Source organism: Buceros rhinoceros, unplaced genomic scaffold (assembly GCF_000710305.1).
Source record: "Buceros rhinoceros silvestris isolate BGI_N320 unplaced genomic scaffold, ASM71030v1 scaffold10193, whole genome shotgun sequence".
Taxonomy (NCBI): Eukaryota; Metazoa; Chordata; class Aves; order Bucerotiformes; family Bucerotidae; genus Buceros; species Buceros rhinoceros.
This window is the reverse complement of record NW_010404199.1, coordinates 15851-27119: the sequence shown is the minus strand read 5'-3', so window position 1 is coordinate 27119 and position 11269 is coordinate 15851. Positions and strand designations below refer to the sequence as shown.

At 51.6% G+C, this 11269-nt stretch overlaps 1 pseudogene; it reads left to right on the top strand.

The window, feature by feature from the left end:
- Nucleotides 1–1430: 1430 nt before the first annotated feature.
- On the top strand, nucleotides 1431–1854 carry LOC104490940 (annotated as a pseudogene).
- The last annotated feature ends 9415 nt before the right edge of the window (nucleotides 1855–11269 follow it).

Genomic DNA, 11269 nt, shown 5'->3' with positions numbered 1-11269 from the left:
TTAACAAATCAGTGCAGCCGCCTCACTGTAGTGACACTGTTCTGCAGCAGCTCAGTCTGGTCCAAGACTCAGGCTTAAGCTGAACAGCTCTTACCAAAGCTAGGTTTTGAGGATCTTTAAGGCAAATCTACTTCTCCTAAAACATTTCAGTGATTTTGACCGTGATCGGTCAGGCCGAGCAGCAGCGTGTGCGTGTCCTTCAGCAAACCCAGCAGTTTCCTTCGTTACATCGCTGGAAATCCAGAGGCACTGTTGGCTTTGCTGCTATGAGATGGTCGCTTTAAAGGTTCTCACTCGGTTCTCGGTTCTCACCCTTGTGTGCTGTCACCTTTTTTACGGTCTAGGAAGTGAGGCTTATTTGGTACTCGATAGGTTAATAACAACAGAAACACCACCTTAATTTGTGTGAGCAGTTGGAAGAGCAACTGCAGCTTTCTGAAGGTCTTCTTCAGGTGGAAGCGCCCCTGGTTTGCTCTGTGCGCGTCACTCGTTTGCTGTGACACGTGCATCTTCATTCAGGTTATTTATGATACCTCCCAACGAGATAGTAGCCGCCCCGCAGCGTACGGTGTAGAGCCGATGACACCTTGGCAGCGCGAAACCACGGCGCGTTGGCTCCTCTGCCTGTGAGACCTTTGGAGGGGACTGGACCACCGTGCCGGGCAGTGAGGCTCTTTTGTGAGACTCCTCGGCAAAATTGTGAGATCCAGAAAAATTCTGAGGCCTCAGTCTGGGTGAGTTGTGGCAGCGATGTGTGATGGTGTATCTTTTATGCTGATACCCGGGGAAAATCTTTTAAAAAATCCCAAACAAATAGATGAGGAGCTGTGTTCAGACTGCGTGTGCCTTCAAAACCCAGAACGACCATTGTGGTAAGGCCCGCTGGGTAATACTGACCTGCCGCTGAAGCGAAGATAAGCTTCTCGGAGACGGTGCTTCCTGGAGCAGTAGTTAAATGTTGTCATGGTGTCCTTTAGCAATGAAACAGCTATCTCCAGGCGTGTGGCTCTGAGCTTTATCAACCGTTTCTGTATGCAGCAGGAGTCCGTAGAGGGTGGACTAAACTCCTGAAGTCCAGGCTCAGCGTAAGCTTGGCTCAGCGAGAGACCTAAAGATCTAACACTAGATCACAGCAGAGTCTCCAGTTCCATCTGGATCCCAGTGCTACCAGTGCCACCTGCTTCTAAAGAGAGACCATGCAGTAGGAGCAGGCCTGATGATTTTAACCCCCAATGAACTTGGAGGCCTCCAAATACTCGTTCTACTCTCTTTACCTAGCAGTCGCCGTAGGTACCGCAGTCTCTTCGTGGGTGGCCCTCAAATCCCAGTCGAAGTTTCCATGTCCAGTCGTGTAGCCAGTTCCCCTGCTGCCCGGCTCCTTGATCTCCTACTCTATAGCTGATCTCCCGTGTCTCTGTCTTGCTGTCCAGGTTTTACTGGGATTTGACCATGCTGCTCCTGATGGTAGGGAACCTGATCATCATCCCTGTGGGCATCACTTTCTTCAAGGACGAAAACACTACCCCATGGATTGTCTTCAATGTGGTTTCAGACACGTTCTTCCTCATCGACCTTGTCCTCAACTTCCGAACAGGCATTGTGGTGGAGGACAACACGGAGATCATCCTAGACCCACAGAGGATCAAGATGAAGTACCTGAAGAGCTGGTTTGTGGTGGATTTTATCTCCTCCATCCCTGTGGACTATATTTTCCTGATCGTGGAAACCCGCATCGATTCTGAGGTGTACAAGACGGCCCGGGCCCTGCGCATCGTGCGCTTCACTAAGATCCTCAGCCTCCTGCGGCTGCTGCGGCTCTCCCGGCTCATCCGCTACATTCATCAGTGGGAGGAGGTGAGCAGAGGCACTTGCATCCTAACTCTTTTCTCCGCTTCTGCTGGTATTACACAGAAGCGAAGCGCTTGGTTTGAATGCCCGTTCTCCTGCTTTATCCCAGGGTGAATGCTGGAGAACTGTGTCTTGAGTCTAACACTTTGCTTTCAGCAGGTTCCCGGGAGGACCTTCAGCATATTGTCACTTGGTGGCTTGAGATGGTGCTCTCTGCTTCACAGTCATAATATATGTAACCTGCGGAGATGATGTGTGGGCTGGGAGGAGGTTATGTACAGGTGGACCCCACGCAGGGAGTGGGTAGTTGTAGAGCTGCTGGTGAGTGGAGCAGTTAGACAGGGAGTGGGGTCTTGTCCCTGCAGAGCCCCAAAAGGTCCAGAAACAGCTCAGCGGCTGCTCGGATCTAGGGACAGCTGGATTACAGAACCCGTGGCATTTGTTTAACCAAGCAGCAACTCCTTTTACATGCTTATCTCTTGGCTAAATGGCTGGGTGATGTATTTATAACCGTCTTGCTTTCTAGATTCTCTGACACTGTGTTAAGTGGAAGAGGAAAGAAGAGCGATCTGCAGACAAATAGAGTCTGTTTACAGACGTAAAAGTCTGGTGAAAAGCAAGACCCCCATTACCCCTGGACCCTCTGCTGTTCCCAGGGCAGTTGCAATATGCAGGGTGAGTTGTTAGGCGTGAGTGTAGCCACAACCTTACAAGTAGCTTGAAAATCAGTTCTTTCCTGTCCCCATGCTCCCCGAAGCAGAGAGAAAGCTCCCTGCAGCTTTCTCCATGTCAGGAGCTGGTCAAGGCAATTTCATTTTGCTCCCCATACGCTCTCTTCTGTTTGGAGCAGAGCCTGATGCAGAGCCTGCTCTGATGCAGGGTGTGCTCCCAGGAACGTGAAGGGAAAGCAGCCGTGCAAGTCATGGCTGGATTGCACCATGCTGTCAGAACACTAATTCATGATGGAGCTGAACAATTTCCTCCTCCCACCATCAGAGGCTCCGAGGGAGAGCACTGGTGCATGTTTTACAGATTTCAGACTTCATGGTGTTCTAATCTGTGAATGCTTCACTTACAGCAGAGCATAATGCCTTGCTGAAGCTTGAGGTGACAGTGTGCATGGTGCTGTACAGATGTAGAGGGAGAGACAGCTGCAGCCCCGAAGAATTCGTGACTGGGGTGATGTGTTTCCTAGCACAGGCAGGCAGGAAGTGCACAGAGAGATAAATAAAGCAAGCGTGTCCTTCCCAGTGTGACTCAGTAAGTCGGAGCCTGAGCAGAGCACTGAAATGTCTCCAGGTCTGTTGTCTCGTCCCTTGGTTGCATTGCTTCCCTGTCCTCTAAGCCGAGAACGCTGGGGAGAGGCGATTTGTGGCTCAGGCTGTTGTTGAAGTACCTCCTTCGCAGAGATTTACATGCAGCCGCAGCAGTGCAGAGCTCCCCGCCTGCTCATCTCTGTTCCTTGACTTCCTTCCCATAAGGTTCCTGACGAGGATTTAGGTATATTTGCTGTTGATTGTACTGAATTTATTTTTGAAAATATTGGAACGAAAGGAAATTAACACCCCTGCTCTGCCCTGCTTCTCATCCAGACTCACTGCGCAGACATTTCTAGGCTCAGCCTCATAACACAAACCGGTGTGTCGTTTGCCCTTTGGCTGGCTGCGGTGGGTGCAGGGGGACAGCACAGCCAGGCGCTCTCTGGGCCCCCTGAAGAGCAGCCTCGCTGGAGAGCTGCAGTGCTGCGAGTGGAAGGGACAGCTGGTGCTGGACTGTAGTTTGAGACTGCAATGCAGACTCTGTTAGGCATTGCAGAGCCCAGCAGAGCAAACAGGATAGGCTATTTTTCAAACGAGGGCTCGACCCAAGCAGCAGTTTCCTGGAGAGAGTGTGATACTGGGAGGTTTTCCACCTTCCCGAACGGGGGAGGGGAGCAGGGAGAAGGGGCCATCCCTTGTCACTGGTGCAGCGCAAGCTGCAAAGCACCAAGGAGACAGGGAAGAGAAGCGCTGCTTCATCTTTGCGTGGGAGTAAGCGGCTGCGCTCCCTGCGACCAGGCTGGCAGTTCCTCCTTCCTCTCCCTCTGAAGTGCCTGCAGACATGACTCTCTCCAAGAGTTCATGTTAATCTTTCCTCAGCAGTGGTGATCTGGAAGCGTTAACTCCGGGAGCGGTGCTGGGCTGGACTTGCTCCGGGTGTATGCAAGGGGCAGGTGGCGGTGCAGAGGTAAAGGGGGAGGAGGGCTGCAGGAAGAGGGGGTTGCTGGAGACTTCTGGTCTCCTTTGCTCCCCCACAGCATCCCGCTCTACATCTCTTCTCTCTTAGGCTCTTCACATACGACCCTAAAAAAGACTTGTGAGTCGGGCACGCTGCTCCACTGGAGCGGGGATCCGGCATACACAGAGCTATTCATCTACTGATGTGCCTCCAAGGTGAAGGTTACATCTGGGCGTTCGGGTACCTCTGAGTGCATGCAGGCATAAGTGGTCAGTTCCTGAGCTCACGGAGAGCCTCTCTGCTTCTTCCCCTGCAATTGTCCATGCTCTGCATGGATTTATCACTCACCCTGCAGTGAGGAGAGAGCAGCCTTCTCCCCGGCTGCAGTGCTGCGGAAGAGCCAGCCACTCATCCATCCCAGACCAATGCCGGGCAGGAGTCCGCGGGTTCGAGAGCCACTGGGGTGCAGTGCCTGCGCCATTCCAGCGCAGCGGCGGACTGCTCTGACGCCCTCCCCCAGCTCCAAAACAAGCGCTTTGGGGACTAGAGCTGGGCAAACAAACTAAAGGAAAAAAAAAGAAGAAGAAAAACAATCTAATGCACTGATGTTCACTGGAGTACGAAAACAATCTTAATTTCAAATGTGGCAGTTTCATTTGCATTATCCATTTTGCATGAGTGGTCCAACGGATGAATTTACCAGTAGAGCAGAATATAAATAGAGTCTTTGTGAAGTGTCTGCTGTATCTGCCCTGCAGTGGGAAGCTCGACTGCGATGTAGGAAGGCGTAGTTGTGCTGGCTCGAGCCTGGTGTGCCCAAACATCCTTTTATAAACTTCGGTGTCTTGTAGTTACCGAGTCTGGAAGCAGAGATCCGGGAGGATTGGCGTAGGCTGTGTCTGGAGCTGGACTGCCAGGCTTAGAGCAAACACAGGGACACCAGCTCCCGAGGGAAGCTCTTGTCATCTCGGCCTCTGCACCACCCCAGACAGCTCGTCAGGGTGTCTGGGGTTGTCCGTGACTCTCACCCGTGTGAACGCAGAGGCACGTTGTCGCACGCAGAGGCGGGGAGCTGAGCCTTCACCCCGTTGTCTCTGAGAAACTGTTCAGAGAAAGCAGGCTCTGAACATTAACAGCCTCCAAACCTTCGCCCAAGGTCACCCAGCAGGAAGAGTAACTCGTAACCCATCCACTTGGTCAAAGCAAACCAACACCGTTCAGATTGGGACTGTTGGGCCAAAAAACCGCTTCAGGTTTCATGGCAAAAGCGATTGATTTTTTTTTCCTAAGAGCAGTCTGCTGAGCTTTCGATATTTTATGCACAGTGTCCACCCCGTGTTTGGTGGCGGTAAGCGATCAAACTGGCTTGGCTTATGAACAAGGAGCGTTTCTTGGGACAACGGTAAAATCCTGCTCCTGTAAACTGATTCCTAAGTAGCCCATAGGCTCAGATAACCAAAATATTTTGATTTCCGAACTGCTGTGAGGGATTATGATGGAAAGTGAAGGAACTAACCAGTTTTGATATATATCACAATGATAACATTATCATGAGAGGATTTTTTCAGATTTTTACTAGAAAAAAAATACAGTTTTGGGTTTTTGCAGCTGAAACCTGAAGGGAAGAACGATTTGGTGATTTTCAAACTGTTATATCCATGACAACCTTCCTGTCTGCTGTCCTTTCCTTCCCTTGAGTTTCTGATTACACCGAAGTTTTAGAATGGGGGAATGCATCTTCTCAGGTCTGTTACTGGCCACACGTTACGTCATCTGAAAGGTGACATCACTTTGAGGAAGATTCAGACATCCTCAGAAAACTGACTCAGAGGCTAGAGGGCCGGTGTGGAAGGACTAGGAGACACCTTCCAGCGGCTCACACGTGTGTTCTGTGTTGGTTTGAACAGCTGGCTCCCTCAGTACCTGCCGACCGATTTGTAGCCTTCCTTAAATTAAACGGAACCATCGTGGCGAGTGGCCTGGGGGATGCAGCGTTAGGCCAAACCCGTAACTGGATCCGGAGGGAGGAGCAGTGGGGCAAAGTGGCTTCTCAAGCAGCACAGCGGGATCCCGTTCCGTGAGCAGCTCCCAGTAGCTTAGCAGATTTTGTAGCGGTAAGATTTGCAATTCTGTCGTCTTAAATAACAAGGCAGACCATGAGAGTAAGTCATTAAAACCTCTGCCCCCACCCCGAGTAAAATCAGACTCCACAAACACTGGGAATGTGGCAGGAGAGGGGGGAAGGGGCTGGGTTTCTTCCTGAGTTTGCATTCCCTCATTTCTGAAGGCAGCAAAGTCATTACAGAGTTTATTAGAGCCATAATGGAAGTTAACAGTAGTGTTCACTCTCACGGCGCAAAGCGACCCAAAGCTCCGGCGTCTTTTCCCTTCAGAGAGAATCGTGCCTTCACTGAAATCAACGGCGAAGAACTCATCAGCCCCTGTGAACACAGCAGAGGAAGGTTGTTGGAAATTGTAGCACAGCCTTTTACACTGGACTGTTTTCATCTGGGCAGCACGAGACCCTTGCTGAGGGAGGACAGGCTACAGAAGGAAAGGGACGTGCCCCATCCCTCTGCAGACATTGCATTTCCCCCCGCTTGCCCCTGGCACCCAGTGGTCCATCCCCTGCCCCGTGCCACTCTGCCCCTCAGGAGACGGACACCGAAACAAGTTTTCTGGTGGAGTTTGTCTTTAGCAGGAGGATCTGCTGGTGCAATGCAAGTGGAGCTTCCCCCCGGGCAACGGGAATACAGTTTCAAAGCGAGTGTCCTAAAAAATGGGTTATAATGGATTGTAAGGAGCCAGGCAAATATTTGACTAGCTGCGCCGCTACAGAGGGTGCCATAAAAAGGAAAAAGCCTTTCATTTTTTTTCACAGTCACCTTCTGGCAGTGCTTAATGTGTCTTCTGTCAACAGGATGATGTGATAGGGGGAATAGATGGCTGGAGGGGATTAGGACACGGAGCCATTTGTCTCTAGGTCAGTAGTTCAGATCCAGCTGGTAGCAACTAAAAGTCATTTGCTGTCTCACCGATGTTTTTGCTCTGATCTGTTCTTAGCAGAGAGGTGCCCATGTGAGGAAACCATCCGGGGGACTGGCCCTGGAAAACCCCACGTTCCTTGTGGCAGTAGGATGTCCCTGCTGACCAGAGGGTAAGGGGTGTTAAAAAGAGGGTCTTGTCTGTGCCCAGCCTCTGGTTCTCTGTGTCACGGGGGCCTCAGTCTGGCCTTTTATGCTGGGTTGGAGTTTTTAAAGGTTTTCCAAAGAGACAGGCTGATCTCTGCAGACCTCTGTGATAGCTGGGGGCTGCTCCAGCCTTCCCCTCTTCCCTCAGACTCCCCCTGCCCCGCCCCGTCCATGTCCTTCTGCTGGTCTCTGGGGTAAGTTTGCTGTTCTCCGGGGAAGCTCACGTCTCTCTACTTCCCTGCCAGCACCAGCTGCCTGCAGCTCAACGCCCAGATCTCGCCAACTACCTGTCATTTTTCTTCAGGCCATTTTTTTTTGGAGGGGTGTTTATTCTTGCTGTTGTGTTTCAATAACAGAGGCTCTTCAAAGGAGAATTGCTGGAGCCTGGCATGAGGATTCCTCCTGCAGCGGCATCAGGCTGCGTATGGCACAACCAGCCGGCCCAGTGCTCCGCACAGCCTTGTCTCCGGGTGTCACACGGTGGATATGTGCTCTTCGTGCTGACGTCGGGGACAGCCAATGCCACTTTTGAAGCCATCCAGAGGGAGACCCCTGTTACCACTGGGGTTGCTGGTCCAGTGCCAAATCCACTTTTGGCTTTTAGCAGCCTGAGAATCATCTTCTGCCAAACTCACCCTATACTTTAAGGCCAGGGTATCTAAGGCACAGTAGCTCTGGCAAGTGGTAGCAAATTAATTGCTCCTCTCATCGAAGGTTCTTCCAGGAAGGCACTATTGATTGCGTTCATATCAACCGAAAAGCTTCAATGAGGTAGCTGGAGAGAACAGCACCTTCTCACCTCGCTTTTCCTATTTATTGAGGCAGGGTTGGAAAAGAACATGCTGGATCCATAAGTTGTGTGAATGAAGCAGGAGCCTGGCCCAAATAGGACCATGGGGGAAAAAAAACTATGTTGGTTAGCGAGGGAGGAAGAAAAGGAGATTTTGGAGTGTAAGGAGGAGTGCGGCAGCATGGAATTGCTTTTTGCCAAGAGACGTTGAAGTTGCTTACTTCATCTCCCCACAGAGCATCCTCAGGTGCTCTGAGCCAGTCGCTGGGCAAGGGGTCACGCCAGATGGGGACTGAAGAGCTGCCCCTGCTGCAGCTGGAGTGAAAGGGAGAGCAGGAAGGGGAAAAAGACACCCCTCACTGGCATAGTTAAGGGGTTAGATTCTGGAAGAGTCTGTGTCTCAACAGCTTTATGGGTGGGTCTGTGGTTTCTTCTGTCTGGTTTGCTTTGCTTGTCTCCCCCCCTCGAAGCTGGTGGTTGCTCTGAGGCACCACTGGACCCAGAGGAATCCACGGTAGTGGGTACCTGCTTAAGCCAGTTTATTCTAGTAAGTGGGTAGGGCTGGGAGAGAACAACCAATACACCTCATAGTCTGCAGAGACAACTGCTGAGCTGTGGAGCTCGAGGCAGAGCAAAAGCCGGAACCCCTTGCCCAGACAAGGCTCACTGGGATGGAGCGCAGCGTTCAGACCTCAGGCTCCGGCACCACTGCTTGGTAATACTGTGAAGAATTCAGAGTGAGGCCAAGCTTTGGCTCTGAGCAATTCCCGCTTCCTCTCTCAGAAGGAGTTGCCAGCCACAGTGCACAGCTCCCTGCAACACATGACGCGTGGGGAACCTGCGCTGGCAAACCCCAGCCCTGAGAACATGTTTGGTTCTCACCCTCTTCTCTTCTTACCAGACGCATGCTCATGTGATGCCAACCAGCCTTACTTTCCCCGGTAGTTGGAGGTGAAAGGCAGAAGAAGCCTTTCTTGGGAAGGACAAGCTTCACCCCTGAGCAAGGCACCGAGAAGCATGAAGGTTTGATGGGCAAGGGCCTTATTGATGAAGTTATTCTCTGCACATCGCTGTGAAAAGAGCTGTTTCGAAGACAGTTTCAGGACATGCAATTACTCAGTTTGCCAGCTTAATGCATTCAACTTCACCTCATTTTTTATGAAGCAGAGATCGATGCAGTAACTTTTTCAGAGCTGAGGGATGACATTTTATTCTTGCTTCTCTCGTAAGGATGCATATTTTTAAACTTCTCCTACTTTAACTCCTCCCTCTCCCAGTTTGGACTAAGCAGGAACACCCCAAGGGCTAGAGGAAAGGGTGAGGCAATTTCCGCATTCCCAAAAATCAGCATTAGAATGGAAGATGTTTCTGAAATCTCTTTGCAATACATGGCACACTTTTATTTATTGCCTTCTTGGAAACAGACTTGGAAGTCCATCTATGGTTTTGGTGCCAGAACCCTTTTTCTTCGTTCGTTCAAGCACCACTTCACCAGGGAAGGATTCTACAGTGTCGTTGGGAGTGCTGACCTTCACCCCAGTTTTTCATTCTGAGGACCGTGTGTCCCCTGTTCAGCTCTGCTCTTGCAGCGTCTGTCACCTTCTCTACTCCCACATGGTCAGGGATATTTTGGTAACTCTTCCTCCCTTTTGTCTTCTCCCCTTCTGAAGCGAGGAGGCCTGCAGGACAGCAGCTGCTGCCAAAGCTGTGCTGCCGTCTTACCCATCATGATTGTCTTACGTTCAAGAAGGTAAAAGTGCTTTACCCTCGATTCTTTCAGGTGAACGTTGTCCCTTTCCCACTCCCTCTGATCAGTGTCCTGCGACTGGGGCTTTTTGTCACAGAAACTGAGAAGAACATTTAATTGGGGCCCCTTGTTTCAAGCTTTCCCTAGTGAGTCGATGGCCCAACGGTCCCAAAGAACAGGACATCCCAACCCACCCCAAGGCTCCCCAAGCAGCGCTGCCGTGGGATGCGCCGCAGCGTCGGGGGGACGCATGGTGGCAGCCGGCCACGCTCTGTGCGGCGCAGAGGAGCCTGCACCGTGCAGCACTCTGGATTCTCACCTCAGTGGTTCTCAGCACGATCTGGCTGGCCGAGGGTGGAAGACAGAGTTATACGTGTGCATGTACAGAGGGCAAGGGGGATGGGGACGGTGCACTTTGGCTTTTCAGTCTACAGAGAAAACTGTTTTCCCTGGCAGGGTAGAATGGCAGTGGTGGCCTTAGGCACCTCGACAGAGCCAGGCAGCAGCTCCCTGCGGAACTGCCGGGTATTTTATCTTTGCCATTTGCTCATCCAGTATTTATGAGGGAGACGCCAGAAATCAGGGAGGGCCTGATCATGGGAAACATTCTGCCATTCGCGACAGCTGGAAAAGAGAGATGTGATCTGAAAAGAGAAGCACCGGAATTCTTGCTTCCTCCTGTAGACCTGCAGCACTCCTTTCTCTAAAGTCAGGTCGCAGATCTTCAACAGTGCAGTTCCCTCACGCTTCTGCGGAGCCGTTAGGGGTGGGATCTGCTCTGACATGGACCCTGAGCAATGCCATTCAGACATGACAGGAATGTACACCTCTCTGCTGAGGACTCTGCCCCAGGGCTGGGAGGACACCGCTCCTACTGCATTTCTCACCCAGTGTGGGACATAGACATCTTTATCTTAGTGCACCCTCTGTCTCACGTGGCTTTTTGTTATTCTGGGACGTATCTAATATCCTCTCCCTTGACCTGTTCACTTGGGGTCATCAAGGTAGAGGAGGGCAGAAGAGGATGGTGTCAGTTACTCTCTTTGATCCCTGAGGGTTAGGAGAGAAGGAGAAATCTGGGGAGCGTATTTCTCAGGTTTGGGTCCAGCTGGGGTGGATCATCAGGAGAGGATGATGTTCTACGCAGTGTGTTTGTGGATTTGGAGAGGGAGACTGGTGCTAGGGGAAATCTTGAGGTAAGGAGTGAGTGGAAGAAAGAGCAGCAGCACTGAGGGCAGCAAGCTCAGGGAGGGAAGTTACCGCCGTCCCAGTACAGAGCCGTACCCCAGGGAGCAGCTGGGACTCTGCAAGAGCAGAGTCGCCCCCTTGCCCCGCGGTGGAGCTTGTGGCGGCTGCACTTGGAGAGAAGCTCTCTCTGCGTTGGCAACTGAACGAGTAGCAGCAGTGCTTCCTTGTAAACCCTGGGAAGAAACTGTGAGGATGCTGTTCCTTGGAGCGGCTGACAGGCCTGCTCTT